The sequence below is a fragment of the Oncorhynchus nerka genome, linkage group LG13 (assembly GCF_034236695.1).
Source record: "Oncorhynchus nerka isolate Pitt River linkage group LG13, Oner_Uvic_2.0, whole genome shotgun sequence".
Taxonomy (NCBI): Eukaryota; Metazoa; Chordata; class Actinopteri; order Salmoniformes; family Salmonidae; genus Oncorhynchus; species Oncorhynchus nerka.
Window position 1 is genome coordinate 55,064,239 of NC_088408.1, and position 10,920 is coordinate 55,075,158.

A 10,920-nucleotide genomic window follows, 5' to 3' on the forward strand; every position below is an offset into this window, starting at 1 on the left:
GGACCACTAACCAATTCCCTCTTTCTGTCCCACTGGAGATTCATGGCACATCGCAGCGTTCTCCATTCTAGTGCCTTTACAGTCCGTCTAGCCGTCAGTTACTTTTCTATCTTATCATTCTCTGTTAGCTATCCTCACATAAAATAAGGCATTTGTAAATGCATCTGTGTGTGACAATCTGGTATCTGGTATTGAACACCACTTGCGCAATGTGAACTTGAACAAGCTCTAGGTCGGGGTCAGGGTGTTGTGTATGGAGACCACTACCACATGCCTCCACATCTCTATTCCAGGTCTCTGTACAACACCGTCTTAGAAGAGCTGACACAGTCTAAAATAGCAGGGTGACCCACTGCAAATGGGACACGGCACACTATTCCCACATGCTGACAACTATGTCTTTTAAGATTTCCTCTGCCCAGGAATTTGTCAGGAAATGCATCTTTTATGGACACTGCTCAGGAAAACCCTCAATAACAAACCCATTAAAATCAATCCCTGTCTATAGCAGAGCACAGCCTTAAAAGCTGCGGGATAAATGGACCAAAGGCTAGGGGTGTGTATCGGCCATATTTTCTCCTGCCACTTGCTCTCAGTTTGTACACACACCGCCGTAAATCTCCCCTGTTCTGCCAGGCATTTAGCAACCTTTATGGTGCGGTAAAACCAGCTCTCTGGCCTCGCCCGAAATAGGACAGGGACACTGCCTGTTGACATCCTGAATAAAGGCTGATGGAACCAGAGAGACAATTTCAAAGTTGTGCAGGCATTGTTTGGTCGCTTACCCAGCTAGTACATCTGAACCCCAATCATTCCAGTCCCTTCATTGCATTAATGTAGCCTGGGTGCCAGTCTGTTTCTGCTCTCTCACCAACTTGACAAATAGGCAATGACAATGGAGTTGACCAAACAGATCTGGGACTAGGCTAGCATTAATGCTGGCGACATGCAAAAGCTAAAAAAAAAAGAAAGCATGGTGGAGGAGTGTGTCCACTGGCCAATGGGGTTTCATTGAGGCACTGTGGAGAGACTGAAACTGAATGAACCTTAGCGAAAGGCAAACACTCCTAAGTGTGGTACCACAGCTTATCAGCTGATCATAAAGGGCCTGTACATGACCTGCTCTTTGTCTCTGTACTGAATGGCCTGGGAACAATAGGCAAGTAAAATGCCTTAAAGAAACAACAAGGGACACAATTGTTTCTGGGAATCAGCATCATTGATCATTTACTTGTTGCACTAAAATAATTAGGGTACTCACCATATCACCTTACTAAACAGATGGGTCAGATCCACAATAGGAAAACACCCAAGACACGCCGCATCAAAATAAAAATGTATAAATACGTCTTCAGCATGTATATTGCAATGCGCTGCTCACATGAATATATGAATACATTCATGATATCTTGCCCTCATTGTGATGCACAGTAAACTCCCAGGACTGTGCCTACTATGTAAGTCCGTGGCTTGTGTTTCCCATAATCACTCAGCAACAACCTTGGTTTTGGTTAAATTACAATTTGATGAAAGCCACCAAGGGGATCAGAATCCTAAACAAAATTTGTGTTTGAGATGGTGATCGGATGGAAGATGTTTTCAAACTCAAAAGGCCAATGTTATACAAGTGTTTCAGCTAAATGTTTATCTCCAGAACCTTTGATTTAGCTATGATTTATGCACACCATTTAAAAAAAAAAATATCTCTTCTTGCCCATGTGTCGAATCCTAACAGCAAGCATGGTACTTTCATTTTCTGTATTCCCTTGTTCTATAATTGAGTCAATAGGGGAGAAAAAGATAGGGAGGCGGAGGAAATTGGGGCAAACTGCAGCTCTTCTTGTACTTGGCTGTACTTGCCAGGCTCTTGGGCTCTTGCTGTCACTGATTAAACAAGGATTTGGGGATGATTAGAATGGTGTTTGCAGTGAAGAAAGTGAGAGCTACCTCACGTAGAGAAAAAGGGTGAGTTAGGGAGAGAGAAATGGGAGTTTTGACTGCAAGCATTGCTGTACTGAAGCCACCGACTCCCACTCTCTCTCTTTCTATCTTTTCTTCTCACAGCCCTGCCTTTTACTTTCTCTCTTAAGCCTCTCTCTTTTCTGTCCCCCTCGTTCCCTCCCTCCCTCTCTCTTATCGGGCTCCCGAGTGGCGCAGCAGTCGAAGGCACTGAATCTCAATGCTAGTGGTGTCACTACTGACACCCTGGTTCAAATCTAGGCTGTATTACAACTGGCCATGATTGGAAGTCCCATAGGGTGGTGTGCAGTTTGGCCGGTGTAGGCTGTCACTGTAAATAAGAATTTACGCTTAACTGACTTGCCTAGTTAAATGTCCTCTTTATGACCCTCTCATGCTTCCACTCCCTCTCTCTTCTGTGCAATGATTAGGCCCTGACTCATGAAATCTCCATTGCGGGGGGGTGTACCAAATTACTTTAGCTGATTCAGCCAAGCCAATGACCAGCGAGAGGCTTGGCCACACACACCCTTACAGCTCCACCCCTCTGCATACTCACACATGTACGCGTCCCCTAACGACACACACACACACACACTGTTCCTTTGCGTTATCTATTCAGTCAGACATTCTCCTCTGTACTGTTCCAGTCCACATGGTCTCATTTGACATACATTCAGTCACTTTATTGCTCTTTTGTTTTCTCAGTCGCTGAAACTCCATTGTACCCTCTCTCAATTCAATTCAATTTGCTTTATCGGCATGACCTAACAATGTACATATTGCCAAAGGGAGTAACATAATTAAAATAATAATTATCAATATTGCCAACAGGACAACAGTACCAACAATAATCAAAGGTCAAAATAACCATACATTGCACGATAAAAATAACAATAGCATAGAGGACATTTGTCCCTTTGTTTTATGGCAGGTAGCAATGTAGTGCGCTGCCAACCCACAGATCTCTGCTTCCTCTGAGGGAAATATGTGTCTCTAATATGGTCATACATTTGGCAGGTGGTTAGGAAGTGCAGCTTCTCTTGAGAGCCAGGTCTGCATATGGTGGCCTCTCTTGATAGCAAGGCCATGCTCACTGAGTCTATACATAGTCAAAGCTTTTCTTAATCTAAGTGCAGAGGATATTTCCAAGGTTCCTGTTGACGCATATCCCATGGTATTTATTGGGGTCAAATTTGTCTCCAATTTTGTGGATCGGGGTGATCCACTTGGTTCCAAGTATTGGAGAAGATGCCAGAGTTGAGGATGATGTTAAAGAGTTTAAGTATAGCCAATTGGAATTTGTGGTCTGAATATTTTATTATTGCATTTAGGATACCATAAATACCACAGCCCTTTTTGGGTTGAAGGGTTTGTATTTTGTCCTGTAGTTCATTCAATGTAATTGGAAAATTCAGTGGGTTCTGGAAGTCTTTAACAGCGGACTCTATGATTTTTAATTGATCATGTATAGGTTTTTGCTGTTTGTTCTAGCTTCTTGTTATAGAGCCAGAAACCAATGGAGAAGTGGTTTATCCATACATCTCCATTTTGGATTGATAGCTCTTCATGTTGTTGTTTGTTTATTGTGTTCCAATTTTCCCAGAAGTGGTTAGATTCAGTGGATTCTTAAATTACATTGAGCTGATTTCTGATGTGCTGTTCTTTCTTTCCGTAGTGTATTTCTGTACTGTTTTAGTGTTTCACCATAGTGAAGGCATAGGCTGCGGTTTTCTGTGTCTCTGCGTTTTTGGTTGGATAGGTTCCTCAATTTATTTCTTAAGTGTTTGCATTCTTCATCATCATGTACATTTTTTCAGGTTGAAATGTTTAGATTTGATAGGGAAGCTGAGAGGTGTACTGTTTAGGCTTTCTACTGCCAGGTTTACACCATCACTATTGCAGTGAAACATTTTGTCCAGGAAGTTGTCTAAAAGGGATTGAATTTGTTGTTGGCTAATTTTTTTCTTTTAGGTTTCTACACTACCCTCCAGAAGGGGCATAGGCCTGATCTGGGAGGGCTATATAGGGTGTGGCTAGGGTTTGTTTGGGGGGGGGGGGGTCAACTGGTTGGGGTGGGGATGTGGCTGGTGGTGCTGTGGTCTGGGTGTAGGTACTCTTGGTGTGGATCCACTTGGTGCAGGTCCTCTGGGAGGGTGTCTTGCTGGTGTTGGCGGGGTGTCCATTTCTCTGTTGCTCCTGTGTGAGGTGCTGGGGCTCCAGGTGAGGCTGATGTCCTTCAGGGTCCTGGCAAAGGTGGGGACTGTTGACTTGTATAGTTGTGACTGGTTGTAGAGGCAGTTCAAGTCCAGGGTGGGGTGGTGTGCCAGGCAGACGTTAGGTTTTGAGGTACAGTCCTGGGAAATTCTTTCATTCACCCGCTATATGGTGGCAGGGTGAATGTATTTTCGTGGTAGCAGGGTGAATGTATTTTCGTGGTAGCAGGGTGGATGTATTTTCGTGGTAGCAGGGTGGATGTATTTACGTGGTAGCAGGGTGGATGTATTTACGTGGTAGCAGGGTGGATGTATTTTCGTGGTTGCAGGGTGGAGATGACTACACAATGAGGAAGAAACTTTTTCAATCACTTCCTTGAGCGCTGTGGCCACCCTTTCCTGCTGGGCTGTCTAGTCGTTTGTGCTTGTGTGAATTATGATGTGGCTGGGGAACTCTAGTCCGTCTTCTGACAGAAGCTCCATGGCGCGCCATCGAGACCAGAGTTTAGCCTCTAATGCTCTCTCTCTCTCTCTCTCTCCCCCTCTCTCTCTCTCTCTCTCAGGGCCCCCCTCTATGTAATACATGTCTTTGTTGTTACGTACATCTCTTGGAGGAGGGAACGCAACACCCCGCTGCATCTCAACTCCCCGTGGAGTGAAAAAAAGTATGTGAACAACAGAGGCAGAGAAAAATACCATTTACAGGGAATGTATTATTCCTTACCACGGTAATGTGGGGGAAAGGGTCTGGACGGAACCAAAGCAAGTAAAAGTAACAGTTGAGTCCCCTCTCCTACCTTAACTGCCTTCCCACTTCTTACCTAACTTTAACAAGTTCAATAACCAAAAACACTAAGTCCTATTGGCATACACATACCTCCGAAGGAGCGGCTACAAAATAGTATTCACAAAACTTTTACTGACCACCACAACAATCAACACAGGACATAAAAAGAAGCTCTCCCCTGACGAAGGAACACTGGCTTTTATCAAGCTGGAGAAGGAGTTGCTAATGAAGAGACAGCTGAATCCCTGACGAGAGGGAGGTGTCAGAGCTCCAATCAGCGATGGGGCCGACCAATCAGCCGCTTTAGGATTCCAGGAAGCCATTTCCTGAAATACACACACATACAAACCCACAACAACACAGAAACTGGGGGACGTAACATTTGTCCATCTGTGAACCCATCTGTCTCTCTGTCTCCTATGGTCTTTATCCATCCCCACACACAGTGAGAAGTGAAAGTTAGAGTCACTTTGGGACAAGAGCAGTCCAGTTTACTCCAGTTCTGTGACTCACTGTGAGCACTGGGACGAAGTGCCAAATAAAAAAAGCCTCTCATCTGACTCAGTTTTTGGCAGCCAGTTTCAGGAGACCACAATAGATAGACAAAAGACTTTGGCAGGCTTGCTCAAACATCATCGCTTGCTGAGTTGCTTGTGAGGAATGTATTACACATACCAGTGCAATCCTCTCCAGACACCTTCAATCTGTCCATGTGCCAGTCCAGACCACGTTTCACGCCACTGACTGAGTGCACTCAGGCTAGTGTGGGTGGGTGAACTGTGAATGACTGTACTGGGGATTCTGAGAAAAGCGTTTCTCATCCTACCCATTTACTTAACACAGTTAAATCAGATGGGTGATGATGTGTGAAACTATTTGCTGTGTCAAGAACTGTACATGGATAATACGTGGATTGATGCACGTTATAGTCAGTGTAATATACTTCTACAAGTTTTCTGATTTATATAGAGCAGGTTATTTAATAATGGCTGGCCTGGTAGATTTACATGGTGTCCCAAAAGGCACGCTATTCCTTATATAGTGCACCACGTTTTACCAGAGCCCTAGGGCCCTGATCAAAAGAAAGAAATATTTTTCCATTTTGGACTCGCCCATGTCTTAGTTACACTCTTGAGGGGAGGATTTCCCTGAAAAGGATGATGTGATTCTACAAGAGGCAGGGTGGGACTTTGAAATCCATTTCAAGGCCATTTGTTCTAGTGCAGCAGCACCAAAGCAGAACAATAGAGTTGAAACCTAAACGTATTCTGTTCAGAATGTGAATATGTCATAGAGAGTACAACAGGACACCATACTGGTCCTCAGAGCCAGCATGATGGGAAGGCCTAGTGGACTACTAGAAGTAGGCCTACTAGAAGTAGGCCACTGCAGAATCTGGGTTTACTCAAGCCTACCCTAAAGTTCTGTGTCCCAGTTATTTGCGCATTTCCTCTGCCACGTTTCTAGCTGAGCTTTGAGGCCTTGCATGATTCATTTCAAATTTACTGCAGTAATCCTGCAGGTCAGTGTGTGATTGCTTGTGGAGACAATAACAACAACCTAAGTCAATATTGAGACACCTTTCAAATCACCATGTGTTAAAGGAGACTGATCCTTAGGCTATTGGCTTGGACCCTGAGCCATGAACACCTTTTTCTGATAAGGATCTCAGACATCATCAGAATAGCCAGATAGCTAACTGCTAACTATCTCAAAGCTAAAGCATGTCCCACTGGGCAAAGATGTTAATTCAGTCTATTCCAAGTTGGTTCAAAGTCATTTAATTGAAATGACGTGGAAACAGCGATTCAACCAGTGGGTGCCCAGTGGGTTAGCTGTTCCCTTTCTTTTCCCACCGCGGCTGGAATGTCACTACGGGTGGTGCGTTACAAACAGGTTGACCTAAGAAGTATGTAGAGTATAAAAAGGTCACATTAGCATAGAAAAACACTTCCTGGTAAATACCTCTGTGGTGCTCAAGTCGAGCTGAGCAACAGTAACAAGGAGTGATGTGCAATGAAACACTATGTCTTTAGGGATGCCGGGAACTAGACAAAAACCTCCAGACGAAAAAAAAACCTACGTTAACACATTAGCGCTCTAGCCACGTCCCATGAAATGTGACTAGAGCATGAATAACTTCTCTTCAGAGGACATGGCAATCATGTTCTGCGTTTGTTTGGTGTCACATTGATGGGAAATTCTCCTAACCCTCAGGAAGACTGGACACTGGAATATTCTTGCAACATTCCAATGAAACATGTCTAGAACCTTAACATGGAATATTCTGAGAACATGGTAACCACGTTCTGGGTAAGTTCTGTTTGACATTGAGGGAATTGTTTCTTGGAAACAGTCCTTGGATATCACTGGAACATTAATATGGAAATGACCTAATGAGACTCTTAAAAGAACACTCTCTCATTCTTTCGTTGTTAGCTTCATTGTTAGCTGGATTGCTATTGGAGAAGCAGGGTTATGTTCATTGCGCAAAACGTTATTTTTCAACAGGCAGTTAAGGATGACCAATATTGACCTGATATGCAAACTCAATAATAAGGCCTAGTGTTTGAGACTTATGAAACAAAGATTATGCAAACCAGCACCGTTACCCTGGATAAACTGTACTAAACTTGTCTATAGTATGACCTGGATGTGATTGTGTGCACTCCTTAAACTATTTAGGTGACTCTCAGGAGCCTGGCATTGCAGCTCTGATGTCAGGAGGCCTCTAACTCCGAACTTCATGCTACTTCTCCTTGTTAACTTCACATTGGCTTCTTTGTTCTCAGTCAACAACCCACCCTAAGGCCCTAGATGGGATATGCCTTTTGTGTTTAAAAGAAATGTTGTGGGCCAACTTGCAGAAAAAAAACGTGACTGGACCGGTTTCTGAGACACAGTTGCAGCCGCTGGATCTAACCGGGTAAGACCGGCTGTGTCTGGCACACAGCTGAGTCATTGTGACAGTGGCTCTTTGATGTGTCACATCCTGTTGCACATGGCCTCTCACTGTGGTCACTGCTGATTTTTTCCCACTATCATGCTAACCAGTAGTGTCTGTTCCTTTCACCCAGAGGAAGAGCAATACTGACTCTACCTAGAAGTCCAACCAAGCAGCAAACTAGATATGTGAAAGATATTCAGCCCCTGCGCTCACCTATTTACAGTGGATCAGGGTGTGCAAACCCAGTGCAGTCTGCTCAGGGTCTCTCCTCCTCCATATCAATAGCTCTGTTCCTTAAGGCGTGTCTCTCCTTGTCGCGGGCAGCAGAAGTGGCGAATGATAAACCAAACTGGTTGAGACCGGCTCGATGACCACGCTTAGAGACCACTTTGTGACTCAGTGTTCTCCTTGGCACAGATAGCTGTTGGGGTTGGAATGCTTTATCAGGGCCCTGCATGTCATCTGCTACTATGCGACTGCACACACGCACACACACACACATATATACACACACACACACACACACACACACACACACACACACACACACACACACACACACACACACACACACACACACACACACACACACACACACACACACACACACACACACACACACACACACACACACACACACACACCCTGTGTCACATGGAGACGAGCAGGACACAATCATACAAGAGGGCCAGGGGTAAAGCCAGTTCAGTCCTCTATGATAGCAGTGAGACATGCATACACTGTACTGCCACATTGAAAATATATATTCATTATGGGTCCTCATAACCTAAAGCAGTGCCGGATGAAACACAACTGTTTATAGACTGAGCCATGTGTGGTAGTAGTAAGTTGAACCGCTTCAGTCGAAGAGCTAAGGTCAACAGCTATAGCAATACAACTCATAGTGTAGGCCCGCCAAACCTAGTATCTATTCCCAGCCCGCGGACGGGTTAAACATTAAAGCCAAGCTGTCCATGTAGGACCCTGGCTTCCTGTGTGAGAAAGGGTTAACCAGTCCCTGTCACACACCGCTGTGGGTTTCTGCCAACCAGACGGTGGGTTTCGCACACCATATGTTCCAGTGACTTCGGCTAGATTCCGACCCCACCCCCTCCAATTAGGCCAATGTCGGAGAGGGTTGTGTTTCAACATGGCTCAAGACGTTCACGGGCGTCTGTGGCGTTTTGGCCCTCACCAAGGCATGTCAATCAAAAAGCCCTTTGACATTTGATGGGGTGGTACGTAAAGTGCCTAAAGGTCACGTTATCAGACTGAGGTACATACATACTATATAGTATTGTCTGACTGTAAATACATTGGCCACTACACATCTCATAAAAATGCAGATGCCTGTACTGAACCATCTAAATCATAGCCTGATCTATATCCTATCCTCTGTCACCTGTTTTATTCTCTCCTCATCCAACCTGCTATCAAACCTACCCCCTTCAATACTGCACCCCCCTCTCTTTGTAAGCACTGGATAACAGCCCCCCGCCCCATAGCCTCTCCTCTGAAAACCCTCGCTGGACTACCCTCGTCTTCCAGTGCTCACTGAGATCCCTCTGCTGCTCAGCCATCCTCGCCATTATGGCCAACATTCCTATTTACTGCCCCCCCCCTCACCATTCTAGGCATGACCATGTTGACTTGGCTGACCTGGTATCTAGTTAATAGGACCTAGTGGATCACTGCGACAACCAGAGTCCTTGAGGGCCAATGAGATCGACCCCCAGGACCAGAACTAGACGACATGCAAGAGAAAAGACTCTAGTGATGATGTCAGTGTACGGGACATCGTGATAGAACAGTACTCTACACAGCACAGTCCTTTTCACATTTGTGTGCTCTTCATTTTGATGTGCATTTGGACTAATGCTTCCCCCTCACATCCTCCACCGCCCCTCTAACCTGCTCTTTCAACTGCTTTCAAAGCCATTGGCATGTGACTGTGAGGTAAGGAATGCATTGGTAGTACAGCCTGTGATCGTATAGCCTTAATGAGGCCCTGCTTGCTTTCAGAACACATCAATCACCCAGGGAGAGCAGACACACAGGCACGTCGCAGACTTAGAGAGCCACTCGTCTCCTACCAACCTGTGGGTTCTCATCCTGCGCCGGTCCCTTCCCGTCACAGTGGGGTTGTAAAAGCTCTAAGTTGACCTACATTCACACAGCACTGACTCTGTGACCCCAGCGAAGTTTGCTTCTGGGGGTCCCTTTTCTGAGAAAGATGTTCCGAGACACAGGGATCCTTTAGCTGTCAAAGGGCCCGTTCGTAATATGAAGGGGTGACACGAGCTTTACAGGAAGCACAAATCATAGACGTTTTACAGACTACTTTCTTAAGAGCAGAGCATGTCGTAAAACTTAAGTGCTTATCCAATCATTTCTCTGAAAGAGCCTGATTCTACAGTATATGCTGGTTGTATTGTCATCAAGATACTATGAAATTAGCTCTGGTCCGCACTGGATTAGAGCTACCGTGACATGTGCCTTGGCAACTGAACTTCCATGCCTCTATAGTTTTTCCTGTACCGTTTCGATACGATATAACATTTATTTTCACGTCAACTGACGTGAATGAACTGTTAACCTCAGAAATCAGGTGCAGGCAGTGGCAATAGAATCCTCAATGTGAAAAGATTAAAGAGTACAGTAACACTGTACATGTTTAGTCTTTAGATTCCGGTTAATTTAATCAAGTGATGGAAGCTAAACCTTGCTCTCTGTCTGTTGCATCTGCTTCTTCAGTCAGAAGGGCTCCCATGAACTGCGAATGACCCTAAACAAGCCACTGGCTGTTCAACAAACATCAGCAGAAGGTGATTTGTTAGGGAATTGACTTATGCCAATGCCTATGTAGAGTAGTAACACAGGAGTAATTGTGAGTTAAGGGAACACTTTTTGCACAAGCCCAGACATGCCAAATAGCCTACAGAGCCATATACATCTAACTGTGTAAACAATTAACCCATTTAGCTCATAGTCAATTCATTGCCATGTAGTCA

The 10,920-nt window shown here is 44.9% G+C and overlaps 1 long non-coding RNA gene across 1 annotated transcript; it reads left to right on the plus strand.

Annotated features, from left to right (window-relative positions):
- Positions 1-4,076: 4,076 nt before the first annotated feature.
- Positions 4,077-5,522, plus strand: LOC115140536 (uncharacterized). The gene is made up of 2 exons (XR_003865252.2): positions 4,077-4,182; positions 4,739-5,522. It is a non-coding gene; the product is annotated as an uncharacterized LOC115140536 (long non-coding RNA).
- Positions 5,523-10,920: the final 5,398 nt, after the last annotated feature.